The 27,039-nt window shown below is 42.6% G+C and overlaps 1 long non-coding RNA gene across 6 annotated transcripts; it reads left to right on the forward strand.

Annotated features, from left to right (window-relative positions):
* The first annotated feature begins 21,436 nt into the window (after positions 1–21,436).
* On the forward strand, positions 21,437–25,726 carry LOC124703835. Of its 6 annotated transcripts, none has more exons than XR_007003341.1 (5): positions 21,437–21,713; positions 21,808–23,501; positions 24,035–24,137; positions 25,186–25,229; positions 25,304–25,726. It is a non-coding gene; the product is annotated as an uncharacterized LOC124703835 (long non-coding RNA). The 6 variants fall into 6 exon arrangements; XR_007003340.1 differs by lacking the exon at positions 25,186–25,229 and having other exon boundaries at positions 21,808–23,217; positions 23,331–23,501; XR_007003337.1 differs by lacking the exon at positions 25,186–25,229 and having other exon boundaries at positions 21,808–22,288; positions 23,331–23,501.
* The last annotated feature ends 1,313 nt before the right edge of the window (positions 25,727–27,039 follow it).

Raw genomic sequence — 27,039 nt, forward strand, 5'->3', positions numbered from 1 at the left:
TTGCTCAAGCAGTTGCTCAGCTTCGTCGTCGCTGGAGTCACGGTCGGACGACAAATCAAACTTGCGGACGGCGTATCCCTTCCCGTCGTCCATGACGACATAGAGGTGGCGCCGGCGCCGGCGCCGCTTGGCCTTCCTGCCAACATCAAGCCCAACGGAGTGCCGCTTTGGCATCCTCTTCGCCTTTTTTTTCCTGTCTACACAACATACGAATCTAAATCTTTATCAGCTGTGAACCCCTCCCTCCAACCCCAACTCTTATATACCCTATATAAAAGTTGTTCGGTTTACCTCATCCTGCATTCTTTGGCTACTGTAGATGGGCAATTTCTGATCGTTTACTTCCATCCATTGAGTGACACGTACATCCTTATTTTTCTCTACCTTCCACTGTTAATTTTGTTTCCTTTTTTTCGGAGGGTGGGGTGACCGGTTACCGGCTGATCGTTCCTTTCCTTCATATCCACGTGAATAGGTGACTTTCAGTTTGCCTCCCACAATCAGCGGTCAAAGCGGTGCGGCCCCACCACCGAACGATCCAGCAGCTCCAGGATTTTCTCTACCAAACGAACACAGGAACTGCCCATATCCTCATCCCCCGGCGGAGAGCATCTTCCTCTCCCTGCCTGGCCGGCCGACGAGGCAGAGGCGGCCATCATGCCGCCACTCTCCCCTGGCAAGCAGCCATCAGGCGCCCTCCTCCCCTTCTGAGGCGTTGCGCTTGCGCCTTTCTCTCCATCCCGATTCGGCGCCTTCCTCTCCCTCCCGAGCAGCACGCAGGGCCATGGGGGAGCCGATGGGAGGAGTTCGGTGCCCCTTCTCCTTCCCAAGGTGATTATTTGTGCGGAGGATATGAGCGCCCTCCTCTCCCTCCTGATGCAACATGGTCGTCGGAGGATACGACGCAGCCGATGCTCCCTTCCGGTTGCATCTACGTACAGTTGCATATGCTCCCTTCCGGATGCATCTACGGACAGGTGCATCGCCGGTCACGTCGGGAACCTGTATCTCTCTCTGCAGGACGCTGTTACGTCTAGGGCATTTTGCATCTGCACAAGATGGTAAGACTACTCTTTGTTTCTTTGTGTGCATGGAGGAGCGAATATGAACTATTAAAGTTCTTTCAGTAATCTAAACCAAGCAGTGGTTGGAGATACAATGAGAAATATCCATGGTTGATCCAGTTGTATTTCACAAAAGATGGGCGTAGCCATACTACTGTAAGAATTTATGTATTGAGGAGCATCCGTCAGACCAAATTGTTAATTATTGGTTGAATGCATATAGTTTCTGCTTTCTTCTACTGATTGTCAATGTATATGTTTTAGTTAAGTCTCAGTTAAAATTCATATAGACTCTACTTCGAATACTTCTGATTAAGTCTGTATTCTCCCTATTTTTTTCAGGCATTGCTACAAAATATGTAGATGGATAAGATGTGCAGTGACTTGCCAATTTACAATTTAATCTACTGGTTAGATCTTTCTTCAATTGACACTACACAACTATCAGGTTTTCAGATGTATATATCCAGAGGGCTTTATACATCAGATGACATTGGTGGTGAGAGAGATTGGCTTCATTTTTGTTGTAATTGTTAGATTTGGGGATTTTATTGGTACTGCAAATTTTATATGGTTTCCCAAGGTGTCTTATAGTAAATGATTGGGAGCATGATCATATATGTTGTTCGGAGGCCTACACTATAGTTCGGATTAAAAGTGAGACTATCTTGGTTGGTCCATAGACAGCCAAGCAAAGGGTGCATGATTATAATTATTACCTGGTGAGTTGGGTTCCTCTTTTATTCTCAACAAGCTTGCAGCAACATAATGCCCATACTTCTAAATATCAATTGGTGGACTGTATGTGGCGAGGATTTATTCCTTGGCATATTAACATGCTTTTTTCTTTTGGTGGTATCCTATTTTCTCCCCTTTAATTACAATATATTATATTTGATCTGTCCAACATGAGCCAATTAGAAGTATTAGTGTACAATGCCTCTTATGACTTTCTTTTCCTCGACTACCTTCATGGCTGCAATTTTCAAATTGTTCAATATTCACCTATTATCACTGTGTCGCTCAAGCAGCGGTTTTACAGGATATGTGAAACTATTACAATTTGACCGAGAGACTAAACTACACTGTTACAATTTGACCGAGAGATGAAAGAGTTCAAACCTTATAAACTATTTGCCTTCAAATAAACGATTTTCTTATTATGCTAAGATTGTGCGGAGCATACATATATTCAAGATGATGAATTACAGTTTAGTAATTTTCTCTTGCTTTTCCTGATATAATGTGTACCATGATCAATTACAGTTCAGTAATTTTCTCTTGCTTTTCCTGATACCGTGTATCAGACATTAATCGAAAATATAAATTATGATTCTCCTGATTATGGTATGTCTTACATGCAGAGAGAAAGGGTGGAACATGGCGATTAATCTTTCGCATGTTTGGTCTTGTGTTCGCTTATCCAATGTCTGCTATGCCAGGTTTGTAACTGGGCCGACACTTAGAGTGATTCATACCACCCTTCCTCATAGGAATATGTCAAGTTCTGGAGTTCCATGGGAGTCCAGCTTGAAATCATTCGCTGAAGATAAGCTCAGTGATACTCAAAAGAGCACTGAAGAATTTCGAATTGAGTAATTGTGCATGTGAACTTAATAGGATAGAAGGAAATGATTCGTTTTGAAGGGCAGGGTACTATGCTCACCACTCACCATATAGTGCCAAGTGCCAACCTTCCAATATCTGATACTGAAGTGCAAATACTGCCGATCATCCTTGCTGAGCTCTCCTGCAATTTCTTTTGTTTGCACATTGCCTTCCATCGCTTCATTTTTCTGAGTATAATGTCTATTGAGACTATGTACCTGCTATGCATACCTGTTGATTAATATGGTCTTTTGCTGTTCTGCTTTCTAGGATCAGTTCTCAGAACCAGCTCTATACGCAAGACAATGAAGCTTCTACCTATTCTACTACTACACGCAGCTGCTATATGTTAAGTTTCTCGAGCCGGTAAATTTGAAATGCCTGGTTCTAGAGTGCCCATTTAATGGGCACACGTCTTAGCGAGTGGGTTCTGGAAGCCAGGGGACCAAAATTGGCGAACCCGTGTGCATACCAATAACTGTTTTGCATGCACCAGCCACCAAGTGGCCTTTCACGTTGCAGCGCCGTTAGTATACAATTGGGATATGCTATGCAACGACTATCAACAAGTGCCAAGGTCAGACACTTCAGAAGGTCGGGGTCAGACACTTCAGAAGGTCGGGGTCAGACACTTTAGAAGGTCAGACACTTCAGAAGGTTGGGGTCAGACACTTCAGAAGGTCGGGGTCAGACACTTTAGAAGGTCGGGGTCAGACAATTTAGAAGGTCAGACACTTCAGAAGGTCGGGGTCAGACACTTTAGAATGACAGACACTTCAGAAGGTCGGGGTCAGACACTTTAGAAGGTCAGACACTTCAGAAGGTCGAGGTTTATGTTACGATCTCAAGGGTAATATCAAGGGAAAGGCTCGTGCTAGCGCTTGATGAATCTGGCAAGGCAACTACCTATACAACAAACATAGTGTACCGGGAGGTCCTTGGCTATCTATAAGTGTTCCTTCCTACATGCTATATAATTTGTTTGCATATACGTAATTTATTTTCCATAGTTTTGCGTGATCGATATTCTTGCTCATTGTGTCTTCTTCCCGGCTACTTCTTGGCAGGAACACTGAATCTTCTGTTCCTTTTGGTGTTGTGGTATGTGGTATGGGTTTAGAATGGACAACCATCGATTTTTTGCAGCTGCCGCAACTCTCTCATTGTTGATAGATCATGTGTCAGGTTATCTCTGTTCTCTTCCGTATTGTTGTACTCCCTTTCAATATACATGGTGATTTCTCAGTTTTCTTTATTTGTCTATTTATGTTACAGTCCAAGGGTTCAACTCTCGCTGCATGGTACTGCAGGTTCAGCAGGCATAACCGTGTTTAGTGTAAAGACGCCGATACTAATGGAGGGGATTTCTGACTTTACATGTACAACACCCTCAAATCCCAAGCCATGTACTCGCTTAATCTGCATAAAAAGGGCGTGTGGCTAGAGCTCAGTTTTGTTATCAATTGCCTTTACCCACTATTTACTCTATGGTATATGTTAATGCGTGTCTGACATAAACAGATGCACAAGACACTGAAGCTTTTGTGCTCCCTTTTCTTATGCTGGCATCCGATTCAATGGAGAACTGAACTAAAGTGTATTGTGTTGTTATTATTATCTCTTTCTGACAACAATCTACGTTTCAGCAATTCATACTCTTTGTTCTTTCATTTAAGCCTTTTTCTCATAAAGATTTCCTTTCAAAAGCACACAGCTGCTGTAACAAATAAAATTGCCCCTATTGAGCCAGTAATGAGAAAAGTGACATACCGATTATTGATGCCTTAACCCATATAGTTGCTCAAGCTCACTGCCAGTCGCATGCGTTCCCCCACTACTCCCTCCTCGCCGCGCGCTCCCGTGGGAAATACGGCGCCCCTGATGTCCTGGCCAGCTCCATCCGTTGTCGTCCAAGGAGCACACCAGCTCCGTCCTCGATCACCACCACCAGCTCGGAGCAGTCGTACGGGTCACAGACCCGACGCCAACCGGAGGAGGTCTCCGGCCCATCCGCGCGGCCTCCGTGCCTTGGCCGCCGCCACCACGGACGCGCCAGGAAGCCTCCACACTGCCACCGAAGCCGCCATGCCCCACGCTAGCACGGAGCCCAAGTGGGCCATCTTGACCCGCGCTGAGACCTCCATGCGAGGTGGAAGGGGGGCTCGCTGCCCCAAGCGGCTGGCCTTTGGCGTCCCATCACACGAAGCTTCCTCCACGCCACCGTCAGACCCAACGATGCAAGCCGTCCGTGCTCACAGCAATTGACCTCCGCGCTTGCGAGCTAGATATCCCGGTGACTGAATCGTCCAGCAGCAGGCGGGGGCAGGGAGAGAGCATGTTGTTCGCCGACGTCCCTATCGCCTCCGCACCCCTCCTTTGGCTTCCGCACGGAGAGCTCACACCGCTCTTCTGCTCAGTGTTCCTAGATCCACTATTTTTTTAACATCTTTATGTTCCCAAATCATCTAGATACTGCTGCCGAATCAACTACTCCATGTGGGTCGGGCATGCTCTGCAGCCCACCTAACTTCTGCTCACCGAATTACGCTAATTCAAACTTAATAACATTTCTGAAAATCTTGCGCTAATTCAAACTTAATAACACTTATGAAAATCGACAGCCGACAGCCACAGGCGCGGCATGTCACCGCACCACTGCCTCCTAGTATCTCATTATTCCATCGAAAAAAACTGTTCTCTTATTATGGGTGACCCCTCGCGCCTGCAGTTGCAAACCGATGCGAAAGCAAAATCAATCCACCGACATCGCCTCGAGACCAAATCGAATACGAATCTGCGAAATAAATACATGTGCTCACCTCAGGTACAAGATGGTATAATCTGGACATGCATCAGAGCTAGCTGGCGTTATGGTCAGCTGATGTTGCAAACAAAGTAAAGGTGCACTGCTGACGCCTAGTTAAGAATGGTCTAGCTGTGGGTGAAGATGGGTGAAGAACTGCAAAGAAGAAAGATTAAGGTGGGTCAGGTGCATTGTGTTATAAATGCGACAAGCAAATAACGAAGAACGAAACAAGAACACACGCAAGGGACACGAGATTTAACATGGAAACCCCCTTACAACACAGGGGAAAAACCACGAGCGTCAGCCAGCAAAACTTCACTATATCGGGGACTGTTTACAAACGTTGTGGGTTATCTTATAATCTGATAAACCCTAGCGGGCGGCTTACAAGATGTATTTATAGACGGTGGCAACGATCCGTACCGCGGGGGGGCTGCCGCCCCCAGCACCCCCCTTCGCAGACGTCCCTGCATGGAACGGCGTATGGCTAACTTCGGACTCCGCTACGCTTCGGCCCAAGCCTACCGGCGATGGGCCTCGCTCCGCTCTTCAGAAGTTAACCTCCCTTTAGTATGTGAATTTGGATCACAATATAATACATTGTGTGAGTCCCTAGTTCACAGGTTCTGGGGATGCCCTCACTCGGCTCATGTGTGGAGTACACTGCATCTAGAACGGGTCTTCCTCTTGTGTCACCACCAGGTGATCTGCACTCGCATAGAGAACTGCAATGGTGGCTGTTGGACTGGTTTGGGAAGCTGAAGGAGAAGGAATTGGGCGTTGCTATGTTGTCCATCTACCAGTTGTGGCTGGCTCGTAATGACGCAAGGGATGCACCCATGATTGAAGACCTAGAAGCGACGGCTATGCGTATTTGGTTTCTGCGGGATGAATGGCAATTGATCAAGGATGCACCAAAATCTAGAGTTGGGCCGAGAGTGGAGCATTGGGAGCCACCAGAGCCGGCCTGGTTCAAGGTGAACGTTGATGGAAGTTTTTCTCCAGGTGATGGAACAGGAGGTGGGGGCGTGGTCGTGCGGGATCACCACGGCAACTTTATAGCGAGAGCCTGCCTTTTTCCCCTGTTGTTTCAGACCTTGAAGGAGCAGAACTAAGGGTGTGCCGGTTGGCGCTGAGTGTGGCAAAGGACGCGGGTGCTCGGAAGCTGGTTCTGGAGTTAGACTGTCAAGGTTTGGTAACTAAACTAGGATCCCTAGAGCTGGATAGGTCGGTACACGGACCATTGGTGGAAGATATCAAGTTTCTGCTCTCTGAATTTGATGAAGCCACCGTTCGGCTAACATGGTCGCAGATTGCTTAGCAAAAGAGGGCTGCAGGAATAAAGTGTGTAATACCTGGATGGGTGTTCCTCCAGAGTTTATTGTAAACGTTTTGAACACTGATTGTGCCGGTTATTAATAAAGTTTGCAGCCTTTTGATCTCAAGAAAAGATGGTAGATCGGTATCGATAGCCGACGCCTCCGATTCCAAGAATAGTCGATCATCAATATCAAAAATCAACATTAGATTGGCATTAGTAGTAGGTCGTTAGCAAGTTAAAAGATAAACAAGGAGGGAGGTGGCGCATCGAGAAGGAGCTTGATCAGCGGGGGCGGATGGAGAAGAGATGCGGGCGGGCATATTGTTTTTCTTTTTATAGCAAGCGATGCGGCGGGCATATGAAGCACCCCACAGGGAAAACCTAGGAACACGGCTTCTATACGGTGATGATTCGATGGGCTCTACTCGGCTGGCCCGGGAAACGTTACACCAGGAAGGTCGGTATTTACGGCGCGTTTGGAAAAACCCTATTTCCCGCCCATTAGCGAGGCGTACTAAGCCCCGCCCGTGCGCGTGGAGATAAATGGGCCAACCCAAGTACCTGGTGCCCGCCGGGTTTTTCTTTTTTTGGCTGACATTTTGGTTTCTGGTCCACTTTTTTATGGTTTTTAAGGGTTTTTGGCGTCCGGTCTGGTTACTTCATTTTTCTTCGGTTTTCTACTTTTTGAACTTTATTTGAATTTGAACTCTTCTAAATTTGTATTTTTTTCCAAATTTGGACGTTTCTTTGTTTTGGTTTTTTGTTTTCAGAAATTTAGAAATCTTATCCACCTCAGTGGGAATATCCGCCCTTCCATAGCGAGATAATTGGGTGAAACGGTCCCAGTCATCTTCCCCTGAACTAGAGCTCAAAATTCATCCATCTTCAGCTCCATAAGACCAGCTGGTATGTGTGCAGTGTGAAATGATTCAGCAAACGCAATTCCACGTGATCCCCTCGGTGTCATCATGCGCCTCACAATAATTCTCCCACCAATCCGCGACCACACCCTGGAGTTGGTGCGCATCATACTTCACACGGTCCTGAGCATTAACACTCACCAGGTTGAGCTTCCGGTGAATATCCTTCAGCCAATCGTCTGCCTCAGTTGGGTTCGCTGATCCCACAAAGGTGGGTGGCTTCGTCCTCATGAACTCTGCGAGCTTGGACTGCGGTGGAGGAGGATTCTGATTCTGGTTTTCGTTCTGATTCTGATTCTGGTTCGCCAGAGTGGCGGCCATCTGCTGCAGTAGCTGTGTCTGCATCAGCATCACTTGCGCAATGTTAACTAGTGGCGGTGGCGGCGGCTGCTCTGGTCCCTGATGACCCACAAGTATAGGGGATGTATCGTAGTATTTTCGATAAGTAAGAATGTCGATCCCAACGAGGAGCAGAAGGTGTTGACAAGCAGTTTCGATGAAGGATTCACTGTAAATGCTCACAGACAAGTATTCAGGAGGTTTTGATGTAACAGTTGAATAAAGTACGAGTAAGTAAAGTGCGAGAGTAACAATTGCAGCGAGTGGCCCAATCCTTTTTAGCACAAAGGACAAGCCGGTTTGTTTACTTATAATGACCAAACGTTCTCGAGGACACACGGGATTTCAGTCTAGTGCTTTCGCTACATACGGCTAAATAATCTTCATTGTTATGATAAGTGTTGTGTGGGTGAACCTATGCTAATGTACCGCCCTTCCTAGGACTAATACATACTTGTGATTATACCCCTTGCAAGCATCCGCAACTACAAGAAAGTAATTAAGAATAAATCTAACCACAGCCTTAAACTCTGAGATCCTGTTGTCCCTCCTGCATCGATATACCAACAGGGGTTTAGGTTTCTGTCGCTCCGGCAACCCCGCAATTGGCAAACGAATACAAGATGCATTCCCCTAGGCCCATAAATGGTGAAGTGTCATGTAGTCGACGTTCACATGACACCACTAGAAGAATAACACCACAACTTAAATATCATACCATTGAATATTACTCAACCATAGTTCACTACTAACATTTAGACTTCACCCATGTCCTCAAGAACTAAACGAACTACTCACGAGACATCATATGGAACATGATCAGAGGTGATATGATGATGAATAACAATCTGAACATAAACTTGATTCAATGGTTTCACTCAATAGCATCAACAACAAGTAGAAATCAATACCGGGAGAGTTTCCCCTATCAAACAATCAAGATCAAACCCAAATTGCTACGGCGGTGACGAGGTGCTGCGGTGGAGACGGCGGTGATGAGGATGGAGATGATGATGATGGTGATGGAGATGATGTCCAGCTCGATGTCGGTGACGATGGCGTCGATTTCCCCCTCCGGGAGGGAATTTCCCCGGCGGATTCCTGCCCGCCGGAGAGCTCTTTTCTCTCTGGTGTTCTCCGCCCCGCAGAGGCGGCTGTAACTCTTCGCGAGGTACCCTATGTGGCTTAGGTTTTCGGGAAGAAGGGTTTCGCGAAGAAAAGGAGGCGAAAGGGGCTGTGGGGCCCCCACACCACATGGTGGCGCGGCCAGGCCATGGGCCGCGCCGGCCTGTGGTCTGGTCCCACCTTGGGCCTTCTCAGCTCCTCCTTCTGGCTTCCTTCGTCATCTTGAAAAATAGGATTTTTGGTATAATTTCCTTCCACAGTTGATCTTCCGAAATATTGCGTTCTGACGGTGCTTTTTCCAGCAGAATCCTGGCTCCGGTGCTTGATCCTCCAATAATAATGAAACATGCAAAATAGATGAAATAACATAAGTATTGTGTCCTAATATGAAATATATCAATGAATAACAGCAAATTATGATATAAAATAGTGATGCAAATTGGACGTATCAACTCCCCCCAAGCTTAGACTTCGCTTGTCCCCAAGCGAGACTGAACTCAGTAAACAGGACCACATGTTTATGGAGTGAAGAGTCGATAAATAAAATACGGACAAGAAGCATCATATTCATTCACACAAGACATTATAGTAAACAACTTCCTCATATAACTTAACTTGAAACAAGTATAAAGTAATCACAAATAAAGGTGCATAAGAAATCATAATTGGTGATGGCAAACTTCGTTCTTGGTCCGAGAACAATTAACAGATTATATTTATCTCATTGAGCAGCGCTCTCATGTTAAAGTTTATAAGGCACAACTTGCATACTCAATCATAATGGTCTCCTCATGATCATTGATAACTTGCAAAGCTATATTCATTAAGATAAAACTTGTACTAAACAAGGAAGAATAAAAACATGATGAAGTAAATCACAATATAATGGTTTGATCACAACTACTCAAATGCTTGCTCAAGATGGAGGGAAATAGGTTTACTGACTCAACATAAAGTAAAAGACAGGCCCTTCGCAGAGGGAAGCAGTGATTAAATCATGTGCTAGAGCTTTTTCAGTTTTGAAATCATATAGAGATAATAAAAGTAACATTTTGAGAGGTGTTTGTTGTTGTCAACGACTGGTAGCGGGTACTCTAACCCCCTTGCCAGACAACCTTCAAAGAGCGGATCCCATTTTATTTTTATTTTGTGTGGCACTCCTTCCAACCTTTCTTTCACAAACCATGGCTAACCGAATCCTCGGGTGCCTGCCAACAATCTCATACCATGAAGGAGTGCCTTTTTTATTTTAGTTTTATTATGATGACACTCCCCCCAACCTTTGCTTACACAAGCCATGGCTAACCGAATCCTTCGGGTGCCGTCCATCAATCACATACCATGGAGGAGTGTCTATTTAGTTTAATTAAGTTGGGACTGGGAATCCCATTGCCAGCTCTTTTTGCAAAATTATTGGATAAGCGGATGAAGCCACTAATCCATTGGTGAAAGTTGCCCAACAAGATTGAAAGATAAAACACCACATACTTCCTCATGAGCTATAAAACATTGACACAAATAAGAGATACTAAGTTTTGAATTGTTTAAAGGTAGCACATGAAGTATTTACTTGGAATGGCAGAAATTACCATGTAGTAGGTAGATATGGTGGACACAAATGGCATAGGTTTGGGTTAAGGTTTGGATGCACGAGAAGTATTCCCTCTCAGTACAGGTCTTTGGCTAGCAAGGTTAATTAGCAAGCATAAGAGTCGAGGGAAACAAACAAATATACATGTGATAGAAACAATCATGCATCTTCCTTGTAAGCACAAACAATTTTAATTTCAGAATAATAAGCTATGAGCTAACAAGAAAGAAAGACAATGAAACATCTACATGTATTTCTCTTTTCTACTTAAACCTCAAAGTGTTGTTGCTATTGACCAATGCTAAGTTTGCCAAAACCAAATAGATTTATTCAATGCTCCCAAAGTGATACCAATACTAACAACAAGGTAAATCATATAATAGAGATTGCAAACTAAAATAAGATGTGCAATATGTAAATGATAAGACTTCTCATTAATATTCCATAACGATAACTCACACCAAGGGATACATAGATAACCAACTAAAGGAGAGATACTTCCAAACTACAACCCATCTTATATGATAACTTCCCTACTCATGATATGACACTACTTGACAATAAAAAGTAAAAGGTAGTGATGATGTGATACCGCGGCACTCCCCAAGCTTGGAACAAACCAAGGGGATGCCAATACCGATGATGAATTACTCCTGCGGCGATGGTGGTGATGAACTCCCGTCATCAAACTTCCAAGGAAGAGGCTCTCCATCAAGAAACGACATCTTGGTCTCGGGAATCCCGAAACTAGCAGACACGGCTTATGTATTTAAACCTGTTTTCATACTCACGGTTCGATTCTGAACGTCATAGAGTTGTGCTTGGAGCTTGTTGGTGGTGTCGTGAAGTGAGAGGATGTCGCCCCAAAGCTTTGCAGTTTCCTTCTCATGTTCAGCAATGAGTTCAGACACAATCCCGTGGAAGATATCCACCTCAGGCTCAGCCATCTTCTTGTATTTCAAAACCTCTTGTTCTAGCTTCTCCATCCTGTCTTCCAAGATTCCTTCTCCTTTAGGACCCCGGACATCCTTGATCTGCAGTTCTCCTTCAACGAGCAGCAACTCCTTGGGGTGCATCCTCAGCTCCTCCATGTACAAGTTGCCAACATCCTTGCAGGAGCTGTCCTTCGGAGTTTCCGACGAAGACATGATGGCTCTAGATCCGAAGCAAATCCTGGCAGAAACAGCTCGAAACAAAACACGTCGAGAAAACGATATACGGGCCTCCAGGGGTCCGGGGGATTATATAGCAAAAAATTTCACGACAAACGGAAAGTACCAGATCGAACCAGAGTCGGAAAGGGGCGATGAGGCGGCCAGACCATAGGGCGGCGCGGGCCCAGGCCAGGCCGCGCCGGCCTATGGTGGCACGCCCTCGTGCGTCTTTTCCACTCCGTTTCGAACTCGTAATTTTTCATATTTTCCAGAAACAGCAAGAATATTGTTCGGAAAGTAAATTGCGAACTTTTCATTACCAGTACTGTTACCTATTCAAAGTCGAGTTCTAGCGGACTGTCAATTTGTCCTTTGATGAAAGCCTCCGGTGTTTCCACTTGAATAATATCAACATCAACATTATAAGAATCACCCGAGATATAATGCTTGAGTCTTTGTCCATTCACCACTTGCGTGGCATTGCCTTGGAGAGAGCTAATTTTGATTGCTCCTGAACGATACACCTCCTCAACAACATATGGTCCTTCCCATTTCGAGAGTAATTTCCCTGCAAAGAGTCTGAGACGAGACCGATACAATAGGACTTTATCCCCAACATTAAACTCTCTTTTGATGATCCTTCTATCATGCCATTTCTTAACTTTCTCTTTAAAGAGTTTAGCATTTTCATAAGCTTCACTTCTCCATTCATCTAGAGAACTTAATTGCAACAACCTCTTATCACCAGCTAGTTTAGGATCTTTATTTAGTTCTCTAACAACCCAATAAGCTTTGTGCTCTAGTTCTAAAGGTAAATGACAAGCTTTTCCGTAAACCATTTTATAAGGTGACATTCCCATGGGATTTTTATAAGCAGTTCTATAAGCCCATAGTGCATCCTTCAATTTACTAGCCCAATTCTTTCTAGTTTTATTAACGGTCTTTCCCAAAATAGATTTAATCTCTCTATTTGATAATTCTACTTGACCACTAGTTTGAGGATGATAAGCGGAAGCAATTCTATGATTAATACCATACCTAGCAAGAGTTTTTCTAAAACCTCCATGAATAAAATGAGAACCTCCATCAGTCAAAATATATCTAGGCACTCCAAATCTAGGAAAAATAATGTCTAAAAGCATTCTTAAAGAGGTCTCACCATCAGCACTTTTTGTAGGTATGGCTTCCACCCATTTAGTAACATAATCAACAGCGACAAGTATATGAGTATTACCTTCTGAAGACGGAAAAGGTCCCATGAAGTCAAATCCCCAACAATCAAACGGTTCAATAACAAGAGTATAATTCATAGGCATTTCATTACGTCTGGAGATATTACCAACCCTTTGGCATTCATCACAAGATAAAATAAACTTTCTCGCATCCTTGAAGAGAGTTGGCCAATAAAAACCTGATTGTAGAACCTTTTGCGCGGTTCTTTCTCCGGCGTGATGTCCTCCATAAACACTACCATGACATTTACTCAATATCTCTTGTTGTTCATATTCGGGAACACACCTTCGCAGAATACCATCCACTCCTTCTTTATATAAGTGTGGGTCATCCCAAAATAATGCCTCAAGTCATAAAAGAATTTCCTCCTTTGCTGAGCTGAAAAGGTTGGAGGCAAGTACTTGGAAACAATAAAGTTAGCATAATCGAGCATACCAAGGACTCGTCTCGCGAGCTCACCTTTATTACAGCCAATTGTTCATTTGGAAAACTATCATTAACGGGAACGGGATCATAAGCAATATTTTCCAATCTAGACAAATTATCAGCAAAAGGATTATCAGCACCTTTCCTATCTACAATATGTAAATCAAATTCTTGCAAAAGAAGTACCCATCTAATAAGTCTCGGCTTAGCATCTTTCTTTGTCATAAGGTATCTAATTGCAGCATGATCAGTATGAATCGTAACTTTTGAATCAACAATATAAGATCTAAATTTATCACAAGCAAAGACTACAGCTAATAATTCTTTTTCAGTTGTAGCATAATTTCTTTGAGCAAGCATCAAGAGTTTTACTAGCATAATGAATAACATTCAGTTTTTTATTTACCCGCTGTCCAAGAACAGCGCCTACAAGCAAAATCACTAGCATCACACATAATTTCAAATGGTAAGTTCCAATCAGGAGGTTCAACTATAGGAGCAGTTGTTAAGGCTTTCTTTAGAGTTTCAAAAGCTTCCTTACAATCATCATCAAAAACAAAAGGTACGTCTTTTTGAAGAAGATTAGTAAGAGGCTTTGAAATCTTGGAGAAATCTTTAATAAATCTCCTATAAAACCCAAGCATGACCAAGAACACTACGAATACCTTTAACATCCCTCGGATAGGGCATCTTCTCAATTGCTTCAACTTTAGCTCTATCAACTTCAATACCTTTCTCGAAATTTTATGTCCCAATACAATTCCTTCATTAACCATAAAGTGGCATTTCTCCCAATTAAGAACAAGGTTAGTTTCTTCACATCTCTGCAAAACTTTATCAAGGTTTCGCAAGCAACTATCAAAAGAATTCCCATAGACGGAAAAATCATCCATGAATACTTCCACAATACTCTCGCAAAAGCCATGAAAAATAGCAGACATGCATCTTTGAAAAGTAGCAGGAGCATTACATAAACCAAAAGGCATACGCCTATAAGCATAAGTTCCATAGGGACAAGTAAAAGTGGTTTTCTCTTGATCTTTAGCTTTAACAGCAATTTGTGAAAACCCAGAATAACCATCAAGAAAGCAATAATGAGTATTTTTAGACAATCTTTCTAGCATTTGATCAATAAATGGTAAAGGGTAATGATCTTTCTTAGTAACTTTATTAACTTTTCGAAAATCAATGCACATTCTATACCCTACAACTACTCTTTGAGGGATGAGCTCATCATTATCATTAGGCACAACAGATCATTCCTCCTTTCTTGGGAACGCAATGCATAAGACTAACCCATCTACTATCAGCAATAGGATATATAATACCAGACTTCAAGAAGTCTTAATACCTCATTCCTTACCACTTCCTTCATCTTCGGAATTAGACGACGCCGATGTTCAACAACGAGGCTTTGCATCATCTTCCATATTAATAGCATGTTGGCAAATAGAAGGAGAAATCCCCTTCAAATCATCAAGAGTGTAGCCAATAGCTCCTCGGTGTTTCTTCAATATTTCCAATAACCTTTCTTCCTCAATCTCTGAAAGCTTAGAACTAATAATAACAGGATATATTTTCTTATCATCAATATGAGCATATTTAAGATTATCAGGCAAAGGCTTTAATTCAAAAACAGGATCTACCTTTGGTGGCGGTGTTGTACCCAAATCTTCCACTGGTATATCATGCTTGAGAATAGGTTGGTGGAGAAAAATTTCCTCAAGCTCATCTCTTTCTTTCCTAAAAACTTCACTCTCGCTATCCTCCAAATGTTGTTGCAAAGGATTATTAGGAACAAGAACAATAGATGCACACTGCTCCATTTTAAAATCATCACTAGGCAAATCAGCTTTATAAGGAGTTTTGGTAAATTTAGAGAAGTTAAACTCATAAGATTCACGAGCAAATTTAGTCAAAATTTTCTCTTTCTTGCAATCTATAATAGCTCCACAAGTATTTAGAAAAGGTCTACCAAAAATGATAGGACAATAATCACTAGCAAGCAGAACCAAGTACCAAAAAGTCAGCAGGATATTTAATCTTACCACATAGAACTTCTACATCTCGAACAATACCAATTGGAGAAATAGTTTCTCTATTAGCCAGCTGAATAACCACATCAATATCTTCAAGTTCACAAGAATCAATTTCATGCATAATCTCCGTGTAAAGCTCATAAGGAATAGCACTAACACTTGCACCAATATCACATAAACCATAATAGCAATGATCACCAATTCTAACAGATAGCATAGGAACACTAACTTGTTTGGGTTTATTAGGATGTGAAACAATATTAGAAGCATCTTCACAGTAAAATAATATGACCATCCTCCACATTTTCAGTCACAAGATCTTTAACTATTGCAACAAGCAGGTTCAACTTTTATTTGTTCTTCGGGTTCTACAGGTTTCTTTTCACTTTTATGAACCGCACTATTTATAACAGAGTACTCCTTCATTTTAGCAGGGAAAGGAGTTTTTTCAATATAAGCTTCAGGAATAACATGATCAGCCAGTTTCAACTACAACGCATTTATTAATAGATGAATCAATTTTATCTTTATACGGTTCATGATACTTATCAAAATTCTTCTTAGGCAATTCATAATGAGAGGCAAAAGCTTTATAAAGATTTGCAGCAACTTGAGAATCAAGACCATATGTAGCACTCATATTACGAAATTTATCGGTATCCATAAAAGCTTCAATGCATTTATAATCATAAATTATACCCGATTCTCTATCCTTGTCATTCTCCCAACCTTCGGTATTTTCTTGGATCCGATCAAGAAGGTCCCTTTTAAACTCTTTTTTGTTGCGTGTAAATGATCCGGAACAAGAAGTATCCAAGCAAGGTCTTGTCTTGAAAAGAAAGTCTTGCATAGAAATTATCAATAATAACATTACCAGGAAGCTCATGAATGGGGCATTTGAGCATTAAAGACTTCAATCTCCCCCAAGCTTGGGCAATACTCTCTCCATCATGAGGCCAAAAATTATATATGCGATTCCGATCCTTGTGAATTTCACTTGGAGGATAGAACTTAGAATAAAACCGGGGCACAATATCATTCCATTCAAGAGAATCCCCATTATCCAGTAATTTATACCAATGCGCCGCCTTACCTGACAGCGAAAAAGAGAATAGCTTCTTCCTCACTTCATCCATAGCAATACCTGCACACTTGAATAAACCGCATAATTCATGTAAGAACAGTAAATGATCTCCGGGGTGGACAGTTCCATCCCCTTCATAGCGGTTATCCATAACACGTTCAATAATTTTCATAGGTATTATATATGGTATCACTTCCTCACCTGGCGCCTCATCCACTACCGTTGCAGTAGTAGTAGATTTCCCAAATAGAAATTGAAGAGAAGATCTCTCCATAATGACTTATAGCAGCAGGTAGAAATAAAATCAGCACAAACTGTAAAGGTTTTCCTTACCAATTCCACTTACCAATAGCACTTCACTCCCCGGCAACGGCGCCAGAAAATAGTCTTGATGACCCACAAGTATAGGGGGTGTATCGTAGTATTTTCGATAAGTAAGAATGTTGATCCCAACGAGGAGCAGAAGGTGTTGACAAGCAGTTTCGATGAAGGATTCACTGTAAATGCTCACAGACAAGTATTCAGGAGGTTTTGATGTAACAGTTGAATAAAGTACGAGTAAGTAAAGTGCGAGAGTAACAATTGCAGCGAGTGGCCCAATCCTTTTAGCACAAAGGACAAGCCGGTTTGTTTACTTATAATGACCAAACGTTCTCCAGGACACACGGAATTTCAGTCTAGTGCTTTCGCTACATACGGCTAAATAATCTTCATTGTTATGATAAGTGTTGTGTGGGTGAACCTATGCTAATGTACCGCCCTTCCTAGGACTAATACATACTTGTGATTATACCCCTTGCAAGCATCCGCAACTACAAGAAAGTAATTAAGAATAAATCTAACCACAGCCTTAAACTCGAGATCCTCGTCGTCCCTCCCGCATCGATATACCAACGGGGGTTTAGGTTTCGTCACTCCGGCAACCCCGCAATTGGCAAACGAATACAAGATGCATTCCCCTAGGCCCATAAATGGTGAAGTGTCATGTAGTCGACGTTCACATGATACCACTAGAAGAATAACACCACAACTTAAATATCATACCATTGAATATTACTCAACCATAGTTCACTACTAACATTTAGACTTCACCCATGTCCTCAAGAACTAAACGAACTACTCACGAGACATCATATGGAACATGATCAGAGGTGATATGATGATGAATAACAATCTGAACATAAACTTGGTTCAATGGTTTCACTCAATAGCATCAACAACAAGTAGAAATCAATACCGGGAGAGTTTCCCCTATCAAACAATCAAGATCAAACCCAAATTGCTACGGCGGTGACGAGGTGCTGCGGTGGAGACGGCGGTGATGATGATGGAGATGATGATGATGGTGATGGAGATGATGTCCAGCTCGATGTCGGTGACGATGGCGTCGATTTCCCCCTCCGGGAGGGAATTTCCCCGGCGGATTCCTGCCCGCCGGAGAGCTCTTTTCTCTCTGGTGTTCTCCGCCCCGCAGAGGTGGCTGTAACTCTTCGCGAGGTACCCTCTGTGGCTTAGGTTTTCGTGACGAAGGGTTTCGCGAAGAAAAGGAGGCGAAAGGGGCTGTGGGGCCCCCACACCACATGGTGGCGCGGCCAGGCCATGGGCCGCGCCGGCTCGTGGTCCGGCCCCACCTTGGGCCTTCTCAGCTCCTCCTTCCGGCTTCCTTCGTCATCTTGAAAAATAGGATTTTTGGTATAATTTCCTTCCACAGTTGATCTTCCGAAATATTGCGTTCTGACGGTGCTTTTTCCAGCAGAATCCTGGCTCCGGTGCTTGATCCTCCAATAATGATGAAACATGCAAAATAGATGAAATAACATAAGTATTGTGTCCTAATATGAAATATATCAATGAATAACAGCAAATTATGATATAAAATAGTGATGCAAATTGGACGTATCAGTCCCTCATCCTCGGTGTCAGTGTTTGTGTCGTGAACTTCACCCTCGACGAAATTCTCCTGAAACGCTGGCGCGTGACCACGTCCGCGTCCGCGTCCTCCGCGACCACGACCCCGGTTTGCATTCATCATGTGTCGTTGTTCCAAGTTAGGATAGATAAGAGGGAAAAAGAAACTAACCCATAGCCAAATCTGTAACCAAACATGGAATGTCCAAATAAACTTCAATCAAATTACTTTGTAAATATGGTTTAGTGTGACTACATAATATAACCAAACAGATGTAGTCAATACTCAAGCAAAATCCTCTAACATATGTAGTACATATCTAAAAGGATTCTATTCAACTCATCCTATATGGTTCGTCTTCTCTCAAGTGGGTATTGAAGTATGGAGCACTTGATATATGACTATTGAATCCACGCGTTCTTGACATGGCTTTCGCCTAGATAGGATATTGTATACTAAAGAAGTAGTTAGGGAAAAAATCAAAACACACCGGTGAACAAGGTGAGACAAGGAATAGCAATAGTCAAGAATTAGACTACGAGGATTTGCATAAATAAATAGTTTTTTCTTTCAAATTGTCCTAAAGATTTTCTATTCTAACTAAGGCCACGTGACTAGGTCAACATTGGCTCTGATACCACTTCTGTGAGAACCGGAACTTAACATTCCAACCCCATGTGTTACTCGTCAATCCCAGGATTAACTTGACGACACATCGAAATAAATATCATTGCAGAACGTGCAAAAAGTAATTATTACAAAGTTTGAGCCACAAAGTGAAATATCTTGTGGCATTTATTACAACCAGAAAGCACAACGGATAATAAAATGCGAAGTAACTCCCTCTCAGCCACAGGCAGTCGATGTAGTCCACGAGGCCTCACTCCTTAGCGTCGTCGTAGTCGTCATAGTCTTCACCATATTTATAGTACTCTGAAGATCAACAAAAGTTTTGCCATGAGTACATTTCGTACTCAACATGCCCCCTCGTGCAAACCTACTAAATCTACATGAGGCTTCAAAGAAAGGCTATATGGTTCTTTTGCAGAAAAGCCAGTTTTAGTTGCAATACTGCACCAGGTTTGATAAAAGCTATTTTAGACGAAAACATGTTTTATATTCAGTGTAATATTTCTCATCAATGTGACTATCCACGACAACTCACATATATCATGGGATTCAGATTCCAAGGAAAGGACAGAGGAAAGAGGGAAATAGCAAAAACAGGTCCTGTATGTCAAGAAGGATTCATGTGTAGTCCATGATCGTGGACACGGCTATTCGAATAGGTTTAACTCTGCAGAGGTGGTAAACTTTCTCCACCTGTCACAATCTCGCCTTGTTGCAACCATCCGGCGCTAGCATAGCAATAGGGAGTTAGTGACGAGGTCTTTTTGCTAGATCCCCCAAAGATGTGACATGCCCACCGGGTCTGGCGCACGGAACTAAGAGTACATCCCCAAACCGGTCCCCCCATCTATGCCGAAGATTCCACCGTAGGCAGACACCTCATCAGCGGTACGGTGACATCGACACCTAAGGATGAGTAACATACTCAACCAAGCCAGTGCCCATATAGCATGTGGTTGTACGGTTGTCACAATCTTCAAATCCAAGACTTATTAGGATCCTTATAAGACACGGACGATGGATTGCCCCCTCCAACAAATGAAGGGCAGCCAACCGCTCCTTCAACATCTGATCCAGCTATCGCTCACGTCATGTTTAGATGGTAAGTTTCACCCAAAGTAGCATAGAGTAGAGGATATATCAATGGCTAACTAGCCCAGCTCAACGAGCTCAACAACTTCCAAAGGGGTGTTTTGACCCGCGGGTCGATCAATTCCTCCAGAGAGGCAACAGGAAATTTCCTATTGATTATTTTAGCATGGCTACGCATGCTACTCTATCAGGATTATATATAATCACTACTCAAGATATCAAGTAAAAGGCAACAAGCAGATCAAGTTGGTGTGTCAATAGACACACTAGCTACTGGAATAAAATAACATATATTTGTAAAACATAAAATAACATGCAAGTTGTAAATCTGGGATAAATATGACGAGAGGTCATGCATTTGTTGTCGTCGAAAAACCCTGCTTCGTAGCCTTGATTCGACCTGTTCCTGTCACTACCTACTCGTCATAACGATGACCACAAATAAACATAACTTCAACTAAACATCGATAAAATCCAAATAGAAAGATCCAAATAAAAAGTATCGTGTCGGTCATTGGACATATATGGGGTAGAAGGAAGAGACTAGAATGGCTCATCCAGGGTTTGGGTAACTAAGGCTTAGGGAATAGTGAACGCCCCATATTAAGTAACAAAATATTTTAGAAAACATATTGAGCGAACATGCATAGATGGCATAGATTTAAAATGCAATGTGCAAACAAACTACATGCTACTAGTTATATAAATGATCCAGATTGAAATAAATTGCACATGCGATGGGAGCAATATCTAAAATCCAACAAGCATAAATTAACTAAGTAAGGTGACGTTGATAAATAGCATGGCATATATACTATACTAATTTGGTAACAAGATTCTTTTTTCTCACAATTTTGATTTATTTTTGGGATTAACGGCAGGTTGACACGTACATGATTCAGGGGTAGATTCCCCACTGTAATTATTTGTGTGCACTTCGGGCATTCTCTTGCATTTTTTGTTTATACTTTTCTTTATTCTGGGCTGGGCTTTCTTTCATCATGGGTGGATGTAGCATTTTAGTGAACCACTTGATTTTTTCTAGAGAGGTCGTCTGACCGTCCCGTCCTCGATTCCTCCCCACGCTCTCTCTATCTTTTTTCTTCTCCACTGCCCCATCTTCTCCGGCTCAGGGCTGGTCGCGCCGTCCTCCTTTTCCTCCTCTGGCGTTCTACACGGCGGCCCTCCGGCGAGGCACGTCCCCGTCGCCTTCTTCCCTGGTGGGATGCCTCCCGGCTTGCTCTGCTTGGCACAGAGGATGCGAACGAGGTGTCGGTGCTTCTGAGCGGCTCAGCGGAGCTCGGGAAGGCCGGCAGCCACGGCGATTTTCGGACGGAGGAGGCCAGCAGCCGGTCCAGGATTCCGTGCGCGGGTATGGCCTCCTCCGTATTTGCTTCATCCTATAGCCACCGCTACTCCTGCGACTTCACTTCACCTAGCGGACGCTGCAATCTTTTCACCACTAGAACGAAAAGGAGAGGCCGGATCCATGAGCATCGCTGGCAATACCAAGACGTCAGGAACGGCGCGGCAATCTGCCACACCAAGTTTTCGTCTGCCATGGAGCACTGGCGTCGATGCCTTCAGATCCGGCCAGCCACAAAAGATTTGGGGCGATGGAGCACGAGCGTGGTGGCGATCCGGCAACCACCTGCGTTCAGGTGACAAGTTCATCTGCCTGCCTTTCCTACTTCCCCTCAATCTGATTTTCCCTCTTCAATTTTTTTTTCAGTTCGATCAAGTAAGTCAGGCCGAGCAAGGCAGCGCGTGCTGCTGCTTCTTGATTTTTTGGGGCGGCCAGCGCACAAGTGGTTTGCGCTGGTGGATCATCGCGGTCGGCCGGAGGTGCAGTCACGCTATGGCCTATGGTCTTGATGGGCGGCAGCACGGGCCAGCGCTGAAGAGGGGCTTGAACCTCCGGAACCATAAGAAACCGAAGTAGAACAAGTAACTACCTCTTCTCTATATTGATGCATTTGCACATCTCTGAATTTTAAAGTATACTTGGCCTCTGCTCCTGCTGGGAACGAAGAAAACTGTTACGCTTGGCTCTGTGAAGTGGCAAACAACGAAAAGACTAACTGAACCATGTTCAATCTGAAAAGAAGACATAAGGCACTCATGTACACATAATCAGTATTCAATAGTCAAGTAAATAGGCGAACTTCAGTATTTTATGCTCATATTCAGGATAAAACTGTATCCCAGGGACACCATCTTCAGGCTTTTTAGCAGGACCATCTGTCCATACTTTGCCTTATACTATTAAATGCAGAGTGTAGAACCATGCTGAACAAGATAATCAGGTTTCAGTCCAAATACTCTTTCGCAACGACCTTTATTAATAATTTTACCATGCCACTTAATTAGCACTTTAGGAGTTCCTTTTAGCACCGGTAATTGTTTGTACCAGCTGTAAACAGGGCACTAGCATACCATCAGATTCTTACTACCTGACTTTATTTGTTACTGAAGGCTACAGAAAATAGACAGAGAAATCATTTTAATTAGAAAGACGGTGTATCTAACATTATAAGCGAAATGGAAAACTAACTTAGCTCTCTTATACTCTACCAAAATTTATTCTACGAGAATTGTCACCTTATCTTCGTAAAGCCTTTTTATTTGTTTTAACTTTTTCCATTTTTATCTTTGCTACAGTTAATTGTGACAAACCAAGATGAAATTACTTTTCATCTTCATTTTATATCCTTTCATTATATAATGCTAGGCACGACATGTGTTGTTCTATGCTCAACTTTACATGTTCTTTGCTCAGATCACAAGTGACTATTTCAATATATTCCAGATTTTGTTCTTTCTTGTGTTCTGCAAGATACACTTACCACCATTTCTGATATCATATGAAATTTAAGGTATCAAAGCAGTACATCTTTTATACATCGGATTTGGGATAATTTTCTGATGCTCATAAAACAGTATTGAGCTATTATGTGCCTTACATGATTCTGCCATATTTTCTTACTAGATTTGCATCCCAGGAGTTAAGGAATTGATGATCGCCCTTGCAGGATTGTATGAGTTGTTGTTACCATCTTTGATTTAGAGGAGTTTCAAGTTATCTGACCACTTCGTGAGACAGTGACAGACTTCACCACAGTTTATCAGTGAAAATTCTTGGTGCAAGAATGCTATCAAGGTTAGGTCTTTGTTTTGTTTTTTATTGAAATATCTATGTTGCTTACCCTCCATATCATTTTTCTTTCAATAAATCATTAGCTAAAAGAGTTGGCATCTATACTTATATTGCTTCTTACTATTATTTTGGGGTTCATTTCTGTTGTCTAAATGATTGGCACATTGTGTGCGTATTTTCTTGCTCTCAAGTATTCTCCACAAAGGTGTAAATTATAATGCATGATACAAATGATAGAAAATGACATGTAGTGTATTTTTTCAGCTTACACTAACTTGCAGCCTATGTTATCTCCAAACTTTCATTTTCTCACTCTTACTGCATCAACATGTTTGAGTTAGCTTCTCAAATTTAGTTACTCTAGCTTTCATTGTCAATAAAAATTTGCTTTAATTATGCGATTAGATGTTTTTGATCCATAGGATTGTGAAGGTTTTGTTGGATATTATCTCTTGTGGCCCGTAGTGGAAACGATGAGGACTGTCTCTGGCTCTTCTTCTTTTTTTGCCTAATAATCTGATGTTCCTTGCGTAAAGTGTCGCGGATTTGGGCGATCGGGATTTGCTTTGCAAGGTGTTGCACTGCATTGTGACCTGGGTTTTCTTTGGTCGGGGTTCGATTTGCGTCGTCATCTTGCCGGTAAGTTTTCCTCTTTCCTCTTTTCTGCTTCTTTGCTCAGGTTACTTGGGTGTTGCTTTTGGATATAAAAAGATCCCCCCCCCCCCCCCCCCTGGTGCGTGTTGTTGGACTAGGCTGCTAATTTTATGAGTGATCCATATTTTGCTGGCCGTCATCAAGGTGTCTCTCCTTCTGAATTCAGACTGTTGTCAGAGTTTCAGAGATAATGTCTAGGGTTTCAGATTATTTTTTTCGAAATGGGGAAGCCCCAGCCTCTGCATATGATTGCAGATTTGCTTCTCCCCTTGCGGTCAGTTCATGTACCACAGCACCCCAATCTGATTCCATGTGGACTGGTTTAACAACAATAGCAATGATAGATTTAGTTCGCTCCCGACGATGATCAATAACTCACCATGCTGACAAGATTGTTCTACCATTGTCATCTCTAAGGACAGTTACCAGGCTTCACAATATCCTTCAATAGAATAGCTGCAAGCTTATTCCATCCTTCATGAGCTTTCCTCCAAGATTCCTTTATTTATTTTTGTTGTTTATAAAATTCATTGTCGACGAAAACAATGGCCTTTTTTTCCTTATTATGCGAGTCTTTGTTCAATGTTTTACGTTCCTGAAAACAAGGCTAAGTATCATTCCAGAAACGGGGCCAATTATTCAATTCTGCATTTCGTGTCACCAAGATAAGAGCTATTTTGTAAGTGCCAACATCTCCGCCAAAGAGAAGCTTTGAAATCAGTTTTTGTCCATAGACAAGGTCCAAGGTTATTTCAAGTGGTGTCAAAGACATCTAGCTTTTGTACAAACCACTCTAGCAAGATGAGTAATCTCCCGGTCCATCCCACAAGTGATAAGCTTTCACGTCGTTTGGTGAATGATGCAAGCATATTATTGTCTTGCAAAGTGATTGGCATAGAATTAAGCATTTAGAGTTCTTCAGTTGTAGGCTCTAGGTAATAATATCATGTTTGCTTTGCATGCCGCAGTATATATTAGTAGTTTTTAGAGAAACAAGACTGAATTAAAAACTCAATCAGTTTTTATTTTGCAGGGCTAAACGTAGTGCTCTAAACTATTCATGAATTTCTGCTAAAAGTCGGTCTTCCCCATGCTTTTCTGTTTCCATATGTGTATCTATCTCCGAACCTAATGGATTCACTTGCACGCAGGTTAGAGGGGCAATTTACACTGATTTATTTAAGGATGTCTTGCTTAGAGCCCATCAATGGAACATATTCTATGCCCATCAGCGGGGGCGGCTCTGCGCATCAACAACAATTCAGATTAGAATTGCAGATGATCTATCCCCTCTATTGTTTATCTCAAGCCAATCTACAAACTTGCACGAACCTCTATCGGCGTCATTTGTTTCAGGCCAGTAGGAAAATGTATGGTCCAGTTAAACCATGTAATGTTGTTGTCTGGCCCAGTCCACTGAACCGGCATATTCTCCGTATAATCCAGTGTGGATGACCTTGTCCATCTAAGTATCCCTGCTTATATTATATGTCTCATCTTAGTTCAAGTAGGTGTTTGGAGACAATAATTTTTAAACTCCTGCAATGTCTGCCTATATTATATGCGTCATTTTAGTTCTCACATTCAGAGACTCTGATTTTGAAACTGCTGCAATCTGGCAGTCTATTAACCATAAAACATATGCATAGATTTCTTAATGCTGATCACATATACGAAAGATGTATATGCATGGGCACCGAACCACCTATTTTGCATGGGCCAAAACAGTAACCACAATTATTTTAGGCACCGTAGAAGCCCAAAGGTATTTACTAGCCCATCCATTTTTGTTAATTCAATTTATTATACATATATTAGTATAATTTAAGTAGTGTATCATTTTTTCACCGAAAACAACATCAGCTGCACCGGCGCGGCGTGCCGCCGCGCCGATCTTTTGCTAGTTAGTGTAACAGCTGTCAGTGATATGCTAATCAACAAATTCAACAGAAGAATTATTTGCTGAATTAAACTACTCATCCGTAACAAACAATAAAATAACTTGATAAGATCTATTGATAATAACCAACAAGCTAATTAGCAGAAGACTCACCGGCAAGGCAATAATTGAATCTAGTAAATTACACTATCGCTAAGCATGTGTACAGAAGTGTAAAACACCACAGAGAATACATCCTCTAATTCTACGGAATGAAACTATAACCAAGCATGTGTAATCAATTTGCAAAAGGTACTACATGAGACAAGCAAAGCTAGCATCACCGCATGCACGCGTAGGCTAGCTTATTGTGATACAACGAGTTAACCTCACTTTTCAGAAAATAGATTGTTAAACGTTGGGTATAAATATCACTAACAGCACTATCGGTATACAGGAGTCACATGAAACGTTTCCTAGGTTGGGCTCAAGATCAGATAACGTGTTCTTGGCGACCTAACCTGACCATGCCACCAGATGGCATTCGGTTCACCAGCGACTCGACAAACTGTAAAACTAAGGTTGAAAACCATGTCTATGAGGTAGGCGTAACTATCTCTACACCGTGTGTGTGCAAAGGTTTCTGCTGGTGCTCACCGACCTCGTCGCAGTTCGTGGTTAACTCGGTGGCCGAAGTCGAGAGCGTTGCCATGGATATCGTGTGTGGTCAGCAACTCTGCCTTCTGGTTCCGTGGATGAACTCCCCTTACTTTGGTGTTCCTCCTGGCGCAGCAGCTCCGCCCCTAGTGCCCTGAATCGTCGGGAACGCGAGCGGCGTTCGGCGGCGGCGTCGCAGGTCTCAGCAAGATTGGATCGATCTAAGATTTTGGGTGGCGGCGTGGGGTGGAAAAGAAGATCCAGGGGCGCCGACTTCAGACTTTATAGGCCGAGGGTCGAGGCGGTATCGTTCCAGGAGAATCGAAACGATTGTTCCGTGCGAGAACATTG

The sequence above is a fragment of the Lolium rigidum genome, chromosome 3 (genome assembly GCF_022539505.1).
Source record: "Lolium rigidum isolate FL_2022 chromosome 3, APGP_CSIRO_Lrig_0.1, whole genome shotgun sequence".
Lineage (NCBI taxonomy): Eukaryota > Viridiplantae > Streptophyta > Magnoliopsida > Poales > Poaceae > Lolium > Lolium rigidum.